This window comes from Amblyomma maculatum, unplaced genomic scaffold (genome assembly GCF_055883805.1).
Source record: "Amblyomma maculatum isolate TAMU_Amacu unplaced genomic scaffold, ASM5588380v1 scaffold_13, whole genome shotgun sequence".
In the NCBI taxonomy this organism is placed as follows: Eukaryota; Metazoa; Arthropoda; class Arachnida; order Ixodida; family Ixodidae; genus Amblyomma; species Amblyomma maculatum.
In genome coordinates this window covers 32,052,844-32,065,126 of record NW_028146738.1, presented here as the reverse complement: position 1 = coordinate 32,065,126, position 12,283 = coordinate 32,052,844, and positions in this window count along the sequence as shown.

Sequence of the window (12,283 nt, the reverse complement as noted above, 5' to 3'; positions counted from 1 at the left end):
AACGGCCTTAAAAGCCGTTTTTTCCACACGGGCATGCACGTACAGCTTCATCTTCATCCTTATCTCTTGGAGATACCCATGGTCATCGCTCAGTGTGATTCGCTTCGGTGTGCGGCCCGGGAGCGGGCGCGCAGGATAGCAGCGGCTGCCGGCATCCTGCATGGACTGAGGAGGCCGCCTGAAGAGGACACGACCACCTAATTACCTGCAGTGCCTAAGTTATTGGGTTTAAATAAATGTTTTTTCCTCCTCCTCGCCGAGGCGTCACGGCGTTGTCATTTTGACGTCACGCTCTAAAACTTTAGAGCGAGTCCCGTAATTCGGCCCCAGTCTCCAATAAACCAAGCCCGTCCTTAATTGGTAGAGGTGGTAGAGGCGCGTCGATTTCACCTCTGCCTCGCCACCTGCCTCTACCTGGAGCTCCGTCCCGGTCGCCACTTCATCATCAGCAGGAAACCTTGTACGGGCCCGGAGTTCACCCACTATGGGCTGTTGTGCCGGTGGGGTTATCACACAGTAGCCCACCGTCAACAGCGTTGTGCCAGTGGATCCCGCAACTGCCACCAATGTTGTGCCGGTGGGGTTATCACACAGTAGCCCACCGTCAACAGGGTTGTGCCAAGGAGCTGGTAACGCAGCGCTCGTCACCCGTTTCGTGAACGAGGGCTGTCAGCTCCCTGGGCGGTAGCGATGAATCCAAGTCGGTGTTGGTGAGATGAAGAAAAGGCTTTATACACTATTTACATGCATTTACACAACAAGATCGGCTCTGGGGTCGAAAGCTAACATAGCCATACGCGACTGTTCTCGCGCAGCGACGGCCGGGGAGATTCCGCCGCGTCCGCACTGTCAGGGGCGAACTGCTCCCGATGGACGCTAGTGACGAACTCCCACTCGGAGTCTCGAACGGAAGCACTTGAGACTCCGTTGCCGAGAACCGTTGACGCTCAAAATGGTCCAATCCGACGGCAGCACTTTCGCAGGGCCAATGGGAGAGCTTGCTGCGCTCTCGCTTCAAATATGCCGCGGGGCAAGAAGGGGTTCACCGTCAGGGCCACGGCGCGCCGTGCTGTGTGGACATTCAGCTCATGTTGAAACACGTCGCTTCTCTCCCTTTGGTACGGCTCGCCTCCAGTGCATTGGTGCTTTGCAGAGAAGCATTCAGAGTGTGTGAAGGAGGCGTTCGCTGAAGAAGTTTGGCGTCCGGCTGAATTTCTGGGCGGCTTTGGCCAGGCACAACAGCACCCCCGCCATCAGACAATGCGCCGGGAAGACGAGCTGCTCGCATGTGGCTCGGATGCCGGGCGCGCTCGTTCGCCAGGTTCCTCCAAGCTCACGTACAGTGTCCGGGCGCCAGGTAGCCTCACGTGCCTTGGGTTCCACTCGCCAGGTCAGGATCTCTGCCGACAGCCTTGTTGCGGGGCACGCCGATCAACTTCACTCGGGTCGCTCCGGTGCCCTTGCAACTCGCCACTGGTAACGGTAGACTTTTCTGCTGCTTGCAAAACCGACCGACAACAGGCAACACCCAACACAAGCAAGTACCCTCGGTCACCCGTCAAACACCAGACAGAGGCAAATTTTCAAATTAGCTAAATTGTTGTCCCCTTTTTGCTCCCACTACAACAAGAGACAAGTGTATAGGATGCAGTACACAAGGTTCAAACAACAATTTTGCGCCTTAAGGATACATTAAATAGCAAAGAAGATTAATAATCAGTAATAGAAATGAGTCTCCTTGAAATCACTTGGACCGTAGACACAACTGAGGAAGTAAGGAGGTCCTTTAATTTTTCCCCGTCTGCCTACAACATTACCATTAGCGACGAAATGGTCGTCGAAGGTAGCTATGTCTCGAATGCACGACTCAAAGTATCCGAGTTCGCATTGTGCTGCTCTCTTCCGCAAGCGGCAGAACGCGAAGCAGTATTCGGGCGGTTTGGCTCTCCTCCCTGCGCTACAGCTTCGGCTGTCCATTTCTCTACGAGACCTTTCTTTCCACTTTATGCGTGAAAGAACAGACGTGCACAAGTTACTCGCTTTGCTGAACGATCTGTCTCGTTCTTTACGCTTGGCGCACCAATCGCGCATTTTTAGAGCACGGATGCATTTGTGCCGCTGAGATCGCCGCTTCTTTTCCTTTCGCGATCGTTTGCGTTTTCTCACCTTCCGATGACAGCATTCTTTCATGCACCTGCCCTTCCGCTCTTTTCGGCGGCGGCACTTGAGTTTTTGCTTTCTTTCTTTTTGTGTCAGCTCTTTCAAGCTGCCGGTAACCGGAGCTAGTATGGCGCCGACATCGTCGGAGTGCGGCGCCGCGCCTGCATCGCGGCCAGCAGCGCATGACTCACTGCCAGTCGCGTCCGAACAAGGACAAGGCTCGCTCACGCCAGCCCCCAAGCTAGGCATATCCTCTGCAGGCTCGCCACTCAAGTTACACTGATCTGCCAGTGTGCCGCATTGCTCAGTGCTAACCGGCGCACGATCAAGGTCGTCTGATAGCTGGGGCGTTTCGGATCGCGTGAGGTCCATGTTCGCAGCAAGGTTGTTTTCGCCACTACAATCCGCCTTTTGCGCGAGGATGTGGCGCCATCATGCGGGAGCGGGCGGGAAACACATTGAGCGGCAGTGTAGCAGACGACGCGAAAGCGCACCATACGAAATGGCCACGCCAACGCTGGTAGAAAGCGAAAGCAATTCCCCCCTTTTTTGGCCTCGGAGCGGAAAGTAGTGACAGTGATTGCAGCATATCATGTTCACGCAGTATGGGGGAAGGTAGAGCGTTTTCACAATCCACTCATAACGCACGTACGCATATACTATCTTCGTATTGTAAGAGCGTGTAGCACGGGCCGTGAATGAGACGCTCTCAGCGTGCAGGTTTTCGGCAGACAGGAGAGCGTGGGGGCAGAGAGAGAGAGAGAGGGATCTCAAAGGGCAAAGCAGCCAGGGGTTTGTTGATGCTGCAGAGCTAGGTGGAATCGTCTCCTGTGACTTTGAGCGGCGCATATGCGCGGGGTGTCTTGAGTTACCGAGCACAATGCGGTCACCGCGGCGCCGGCATGGTGCAATGGGCGTCGCTTCCTCCTCGCGTCATCTACAACCGTGCAGCTATGGGATTTCATCCACGAAGATCGGCAGAGAGTCACATAGACACACCCCGTGAAAAGGGCATTGTCCCGGCCGGAATGCACACCTGCAGGAAACGCGCTGCATTTTTCTGGCAATGGATTATTCAGAGCTGTAGCCCGTTTCTGGCCTCAGGAGTCAGAACGGATGTGGTCGCAGTGGTGAAAAGGTTCTCGGTGCGCAGAGAATGGTCATTCTGTTGTGAAAGGATCTCCAACGTTCATTTCTGCCTCCGCCGCGATTTCTGCGGAATCAACTACTTGGTGACACATGTGAACCTCCTACATACCGGATGCGCATCTCGGTCAGGAACCAACCCTGTTCTACGTCCAGAGCGATTCACTCTGCAAGTGAACGAGCATGAACCCTCCAGAAGACTCATTTATTGTGCCGACCGGTTTCCTTGCCGTTGCAAACGGTTGGACGAAGACGACGATTATCAAGCTCCCTAACGAAGTGCACCTGATTGCGTACATTAAAGGAACAAAGTCCGGATGCTTTGGCGTGCACGAAGGCGAGCCTTTAATTAAAAAACAAAATACTGTGCGTCGTGCAAGTGTCAAGTGCGTCATATGCTCCGAGCGGCAAACACACAGATACTACAGGTATGTATGCATCTAAGCGAAATAGGCATGATAAAAAGTACCTACTGGAGTTTTCACCCAGGCTGTAGCGCACCAGTGATAGCTGCAATGAGGATTTCTTCGGTGCGTGATTGCTTCAGTTGCACTGGGGCCTGAAGGCGATGTATTTTGTCCCTTCTTATCTTTATGTGCGAAGGGCTAGGTAGCTTAGATATCACAGGCGGCTGTGTGCGCTAGGCCGTAATATTTAGCATGTTTTATCGTGACTGCCACCTCACTAACAAGAAAAAAAAATACGGCGTTTTAATGCACTGCCGTTCGCGAGCCTCATGGCCAGCTCAACCACTCGGCTCGCTAACGGCGGTGCATCACAACAAACACCCTTTTTTTCTTCTTTTTAGTCAGGCGACAGTCGCGATAAAACATGCTAAATATTACGGTCTAGCGCACACAGCCACCTGTGATATCTGCGCTACCCGGCTCCTTCGCACATAAATAAAACAAACGACAAAATACATCGCCATCAGACGCGCCGAACAAATGCTCATTGCGGCTATCACTGGTGGGTTACAGGATTGATGCAAACTCCGGTAGATACTTTCATCATGCACATTTCCTTTAGATGCATACATACCTGTAACGAAGTGTTTTTCGCACAGTCGAGAGCACGCAGTCGGCTGCCAAGGTCGCCCATTCACGTCTTGGCGCTTGGTTACCCTAATCCAAGCTTCACGCCGTTGCAGGTCGCGGCTCGCCGAAGGAAACCTAACAAAACGCGTCTTGCATCCCGGCACGCCTCGAGAGTGGCAGCCGTAAGCGGCACAGGTGGTTGGCATCGTTTTACCGAGGCTGTGAACGTGATCGCGCCTCCAACCCCCGTGCATTGGCTATGAGTGCGGCGACGAGAAGCGCCGTCGACGCCGCTCAGTGTGTTTTCATCAGTCGCCGCTGGGGCTTCGCGCATGCGCAGAAAACTCGCGCAAAAGGCGGATTGAGCGCGTCAGGACAGGAAGATTCATGGTTCCTATCTAGTCGCTCGCTGTCGACTTCACAGGTGTGGTTCTCGACAGCGTCCGCGTCATCGGCCTGCCTTAGCTCGCTGTGGACTCCACAAGTGTGATTCTCGACAGCGTCCGCGTCATGGGCCTGCCTTAGCTGTTCACCACTCGTGGGCTGCGCAGTTTCCATGAACGGCACTTCGTCTTTCTGTGTGTCATGATCTACGACAACGCTGATTTCGGAAATCACCAATTTTTCGTCTCCTAGCCTGACTACATCTCCGCCAAGCTGTACAACTGCTGCTTCTGAGTTGTCAGGCGGTTGATTTACTGCCAGGTCGCCACTCTCGATGTGTGGAATCGGATTGCTTACAGCTACGTGAGGCGGCGTGCAGGACGGTGTCACTGCGGATTTCTCGCCGATGAAGTCGGCTCCAACCGTCTCAGCTGCCAGTGGCTCGACCAAGGTAACCATAGACACTTCTGTTCGAGACTCGATCAGCTCGCTGCTTCTATCGCGTTGCTCGACCGCTTCCCCAAGCTGTGTCTCATTCTCCGGTGCAAGTACAATTTGCTCCGAGACTTCCTGACTGTCTAGCCATTCGGTTATATCGGCTTTCAACTGATACGCCAAATCGAAGTACGTTTTGGTACAGTTTTTCTCACGCTGATACCTGTGCCCAAGCTCCATTGGTGACAGCCGATGTCTTTTCAGTAAAGACTCTTTCAGGTAATCGTAGTTTTTCAAGTCACCGTTTAACACGCGCTTGATTTCTTCCGACGCTTCAGCGGAGAGAAGAGCTACCAACTTCTGCGCCCAACTATCTCGCTCGAAACGTTTACTTCTGCAGACATTCTCGAAGTCTGCCAAATACACTGCCATATCCTCGGCGCTGAGGAACGGTGGTGGACAGTCTCGCGGTATTGAACCGTTACAATGAATGACATTAAAAGCTTTAATCTTTTCTACGCTCATTCTAAGCGCTGAAATCTCCAGCTGCATCAGTTGCCTTACGCGGGCGTCCTCTTTCTCGTGACGTTCACGATCCTCTTTCTCGTGATGTTCACGTTCCTCTTTCTCGTTTCTCTCTTGAATATCATCCCAGGCCTCTGCGGCTTCCTCAACCGTCACGTCTTCTGCCTGCATGATCTCAAGAATTTCCTTTTTTGTTTTTGTTGAGCCCAAATCGATGCCCAACTCATCACAAATTTGGAGAAGTTCTCTAACCTTGTAACTCTCCATCTTTACACCGGCCTCTTGTTGATTGCCTTTTTAAAATAGTGTACTATACGTTCGCTATCTCGCTCCTAGCAAGAGATGCGCAAGCCTTTCTCACACTGATTCCCTTCTCAGCATCCCCTGGTTTTCAAAACGCTTCCTGTAGGCTTGAAACACGCAAGGTTAACACAATGCTACGCTCAGCCTTTCTCTAAGCTACCCTGTGTGTTAGAGAAGTCTGGCGTTTGAGGGAAACTTCAGGTACTCACCGCGCCGAGGTGCCTGACGCCGGTCGATCCCACAGCTGCCATCCAATGTTGTGCCGGTGGGGTTATCAAACAGTAGCCCACCGTCAACAGCGTTGTGCCAGTGGATCCCGCAACTGCCACCAATGTTGTGCCGGTGGGGTTATCACACAGTAGCCCACCGTCAACAGGGTTGTGCCAAGGAGCTGGTAACGCAGCGCTCGTCACCCGTTTCGTGAACGAGGGCTGTCAGCTCCCTGGGCGGTAGCGATGAATCCAAGTCGGCGTTGGTGAGATGAAGAAAAGGCTTTATACACTATTTACATGCATTTACACAACAAGATCGGCTCTGGGGTCGAAAGCTAACATAGCCATACGCGACTGTTCTCGCGCAGCGACGGCCGGGGAGATTCCGCCGCGTCCGCACTGTCAGGGGCGAACTGCTCCCGATGGACGCTAGTGACGAACTCCCACTCGGAGTCTCGAACGGAAGCACTTGAGACTCCGTTGCCGAGAACCGTTGACGCTCAAAATGGTCCAATCCGACGGCAGCACTTTCGCAGGGCCAATGGGAGAGCTTGCTGCGCTCTCGCTTCAAATATGCCGCGGGGCAAGAAGGGGTTCACCGTCAGGGCCACGGCGCGCCGTGCTGTGTGGACATTCAGCTCATGTTGAAACACGTCGCTTCTCTCCCTTTGGTACGGCTCGCCTCCAGTGCATTGGTGCTTTGCAGAGAAGCATCCAGAGTTTGTGAAGGAGGCGTTCGCCGAAGAAGTTTGGCGTCCGGCTGAATTTCTGGGCGGCTTTGGCCAGGCACAACAGGGCGTATACTGCTGGGACGGCGACAATTGCGGCAAAAACGCGAAATGTGGCCGATCATTCCACAGACACGTTCATTCGATGAATAACGCTCATCGTCGCTTGGATTGAATCACATATGTGAGCAAAAAAGTGAGCGACGCGAGAAGGCGGCGCGGCAAAAGCGATCATATGGTTCGCTCCGTCGCCTACTGGGAAGATGCATGCACGCATGCATGCACGCGACAGCGCGAACCGAGCGAAACGGCGACGACGCTCTGTGTAGGTCAAGACCATGGAGGAAGGAAAAAACTGTTTTTTCCTTCCTCCATGGTCAAGACTAATTCTACCATGTGTAGGTTTTGTGTGGCTGGCATAGTGGCTTATAGTACACCGCAAATTACTACTGCCAAATGCAACAATTAATTAACAGTCATAACGAAGTTATTTTGCGAACATGGCAAAGTAAAATGTATTTACAACAAACCGTTTCGAATGTGTGTTAACTTGCACTGTAGTCTGTACGAGTAGTCACGTGACCCCTTGTTTCTTTTGTTTCGGTTGCGATTAACGTTCTTTGAATCCTTGGCTATTCATGCATTGTTCGTACAAAGCGAAAAGGACGAGAGTGCTCGCTGTTGTAGGCGTTGATTGATCAGGCTGGATGTTCGGGCAATGAGCAGCAGAGCATCGGATGTCCGAAGGAGATGTAACAGAGGGAGCATAACAGGTAGAAGATGGGTTAATTACTGTCTTTATGGCCCCCAATATCTTGATGCATCCGAAGCTCTTCGCGGACGATCTGTCCCATGCTCGTCGTTTCAGACACATCCACACTGGCGACAGTTGTGACATTAGGCAACCGACCAAACTTCGGGATGATACGGCGTAGACCTTGGCGTCGCTTCAAACCTTCAAACGTGCGCGGCAGTGGTACGTCAGCGGTTGACTTTGTTCTGGCCTCTCACCCTCAGCAAAGGCGTCAAAACGCGTCGCCTCAAAAAACCCAAAATCACCGATTGGGACAGGTTTAGGCAAATCAGAGAAAACTGCGAATCGGGAGATGAAATCTAAAACATAGAGCAATGGGCAGAGACGCTTAAGAAACAAGTAGAGAAAGCAACCACGACCCTACGGGAGGACGATGCACCGGTGACGGTTGACAGCAAACTCCTTCATATGTGGGAAGCAAAATGCGCATGGAGAGGAGTCTCCGGTCGCAAAGATGGAACAGGAACCTTAGGCGAAGGATAGCAAGATATAACAAAGAGATTGAAGATTACGCAGTAAAACTTTGCGAACAAAACTGGTGTAGTAGGTGTGACGAGATGGAAGGGAACATGAGCCTTGCTAATACGTGGAGCCTACTCAGAAACCTACTTGATCCTGACAATTCGAAACCTCAATCGGGCATAAGACTGACGAAAGCACGCGTTCGAGGGCACGGACGGGGAACTCATGACGAAACTAATTAACATGTACGTAGGCGACACACAAACATTACTCCTGCCGGATTACGAAGGTCCCTTAAACGAGGCCCTAGACGCGCCGATCACGGAGGCGGAGGTTCGCGCCGAAATATTAGGCCTAAAAACAAAATCGGCTCCCGGCCAAGGTTCTCCGAAATTTGGACGATAATTCCATCCGCGCGCTCACCAAATACATGAGAATCGTATGGGACAGAGGCCGCCACCCACAACAGTGGAAGACAGCAAACGTAATTTTGATACCGAAGCCAGGCAAACCCCCTAAACTAGAGAACTTACGACCAATCTCTCTAACATCCTGTATAGGGAAATTGATGGAGCGGGTAGTCCAAACGCGACTAACGCGTTTCATGGAGCTTAACGACCTGTGGCTGCACGAAATGGTTGGGTTCCGGCCCGGCCTGTGCACACAGGACGTAATGCTCCGCTTGAGACACGATATCATAGAAAGCGAAACCAGGGACGCGAGGGTACTACTAGGTCTAGACCTGACAAAGGCGTTCGATAACGTAAAACACGCGGCAATTCTTTCTGGTCTCCAAGAATTGGAGGTCGGAAAGAAAACGTACGACTACGTAAAAGACTTCCTGTCGGGTAGAACGATAAAGATAAAGTTTCAGGACATTGAATCCTCCACCGTCAAACTAGGAAGCAGGGGTACGCCACAGGGTTCGGTGCTGTCCCCGTTCCTCTTTAATGTTGCCATGCGAAACCTCCCGGCAGAACTGAGGAAAGTGGAAAACTTGAAATTTAGCATATACGCGGACGACGTAAACCTGTGGGTTACCCAGGGGAGTGACGCGAGCATCGAGGAGCGCTTGCAAGCGGCGGCGGACACCGTGGTTTCCTACGCGGCCGAAAGGGGCCTTTCGTGCTCTCCACAAAAATCGGAACTGTTTATCTACAACCCGAAGGCGCTCAGGTGTAAACGCCAGATAAACATCAGCGCAACAGTAGACTGCCAAATAGTGCCAAAAGTCGAACAAATTAGGATATTGGGGCTGTTTCTACAAGCAGATGGGTACAACGATACAACGGTAAAGAAACTGAACGCGTACGCCACGCAAGTCACGGGTCTGTTCAGGAGAATCGCACTAAAGGGTCGGGGCCTCAAGGAACGAAGCCTCCTGAAACTAATGCAGGCACATCACTAGCCGCATATGTTACGCCACACCATTCCTAAACATTAGATCAGACGAAAAGCAGAGAATAGACGCACTCATCAGACGATGCGCGAAGAGGGCTCTGGGACTACCCATCTCGACCTCGACTGAACGCCTCTTCGAAATGGGGGTGCACAACAATTGGACGGAACTAGCGGAGGCTGTGCGCATGGCGCAACTAGAAAGATTAAGCAGAACCACCACGGGCAGAACCATCCTCGGCTGGGTGGGACTGCAGTCAGATAGAGGAACAAGCCACAAAGTAGACATTCCACGAGAGTGTCGCGAATATATAATAGTGCCCCCCCTACCTAAAAACATGCACCCTACGTACAACAAGGAGAGGAGACAAAAGAGGGCCGAGACGCTCGCAAAGAAAGCGGGGAAAATGAAGCCGGGGGAGGTCGCCTACGTGGACGCGGCTAGCGGGAAGTCGGGGGCGGCGGTGGCTGTGGTCGTCAACGGCCGCGGCGTGCCCGCCGCCGCCGCGTCCGTTAGAAGCCGAAATGTAGACACGGCTGAATAAGTTGCAATAGCGCTCGCTTGCGTTGGAACGGAAGCCAGCATAGTTATTAGTGACAGCAAAACAGCTGTCTGGAACTTTGGAAAAGGGAGGGTCTCGACGGAGGCAGCCAAAATTTTAGAGAAAGGAAAACTTGAAAGAAAGATTCGAATTATTTGGACACCCGCGCACGAGTCCGTCCCCGGCAACGAGGCGGCGTACGAGCTAGCCCGAGCTCTCTACTTCCGGGCAGCCGTAGAGCCGCCTGATTGCGATGGGATGGACGAGAGGCTGCAAACTTATAAGGAAATTTTAGAACACTACAGACTTAGCAGAAGGTCCCTGCCACCACCGGACCGAACGCTAACTAACAAGGAGGCTGTCGCTTGGCGGCGCCTGCAAGCTGGGAATTTCCCAAGTCCCCTGGCTTTTCCACACGCAAGTGGAGGAAAAGGCGGACGATAAATGCGAAACCTGCGGAGAAAAGGGTACTCTGGATCACATAATCTGGCAATGCCTTGATTCCCCTGGCGCCAAGGAAAACATAAATAGTAGAGAAGCCTGGGAACTGCTACTGCTACTGCGGAGCGAGTCGCCCCGCCAACCAGTTACCCACCAGCAGCAAGCTGTCCGCCTGGCGGCTGAAGCCGCGAAGAAACACTGTCACTTTGCCTGTCTTTAGTCGCGGAGGCCCCGGCCTCCATCCCATAGGCCTGCGTGCCGGGGGCGGGGAGTAGGGGGCCTCCTACATCGGTGAAAAAATAAAGTTCATAACAACAACAACAACAAATCGTCCTTGCGGATGAGAAAGTTGTTCACGTCTTGTGCTAAATTTCTTTTGAGCAGGTGGCCCACTTTGTCTTCCTCAGTCATCCGAGCATCAACTATTCTGTGCACAGCTTGAGGACTTCTTCAATGTACGTTGTGCAGGTCTCCCCCGGTGCTTGCGCTCGCTGAGCCAGAGTCTGTTCGGCGCTCTTTTTTCAAACATCGGCATCACGAAATTCCGCACTCATTTCTTCCATGAAGCGATCCCAATTGGTAAGGGATGCTTCATGATTGTCATACCATGTTAGCAAGAATACCGCATTCGCCAGCTTGGTACTCGCATTCCAGCGGTTGTATTTGCTCACCCGATTGTAGTGGACGTCTTCCCCGGGCTTGCCATAGAAGTGCCGGGGTTCCCGATAAGGCTGTGCGGTGGTAGGGTGAGCTGCTGGCATGGGCTGCGTTGAAACATCTGCTAGCGCCATGTCCGTCCGTATGGGGGGGGGGGGGGGGGGAATTCTGCTTCGACGGTGTGAGAGAGGTTCCGTGGTGATCTGTACCCCGCACCTCCACCACACTTGTTACGAGGTTTATTTACACAGATGTTAGGATGCGCTGGAGAGCACTCCAGAGCGGACCCATACCCAGCTTCCTAGCTCTTCCTCTTCTGCTTATCCCGCCAAACCTCATCTTCCTCCAATACTGGACCGCGGGAAGTGCGTGACACTGTGCTACAAGCCACAACAGTTTTTTCAGACTGTTCTACGCCATTTCTGTGAGAGCAAAGCTTACTGCCTGCACTACCGGCCTAAGTCTAGAGCTTTCTTCACTTCATGCCTTTCGCATGCAAATGCCACTCGGCTCATGTTGATTTCGCTAAGCTTACGCTACAAGTAGTTCTTTTGGTCATGACACAGGTACAAATCAAATGGCAGGGGAAAACAAATGTTGCATTTTGACTGTTTTCAAAGTAATAAATGCACCTCTTGCTGCTGAAAAAATATCAACCTACCTGGAAGAACCCATATAATGATTTTTTTTAGATGAATAGGATGAAACTGTCTGCAGTGTCCCTTTAGGAAAGCAGTAGTGCAGAACTTATATTTAATTGGAAGTATGGGAATTAAAGCTGAGCTATTCTATATCTAATCAATAACTTAGACAAAAAAAATGAGTGCTTGCACATTAGTCCCACAGGCATATGTACATCAGCGAACCTCTGGACTACTTTTTTTTTCTTTTTTTACATACTGCCCATCAAAACCTCTCAGCTGTGTACAGCCCAGCCGAGGCACTGAGTGAAGGCATTCTCTTCATTACAATTTCTCAAGAAATGCAACTGTGGGTGTGTTTTCTTCAATTCTGTCTGCTTTCTTAATAAACATATGAA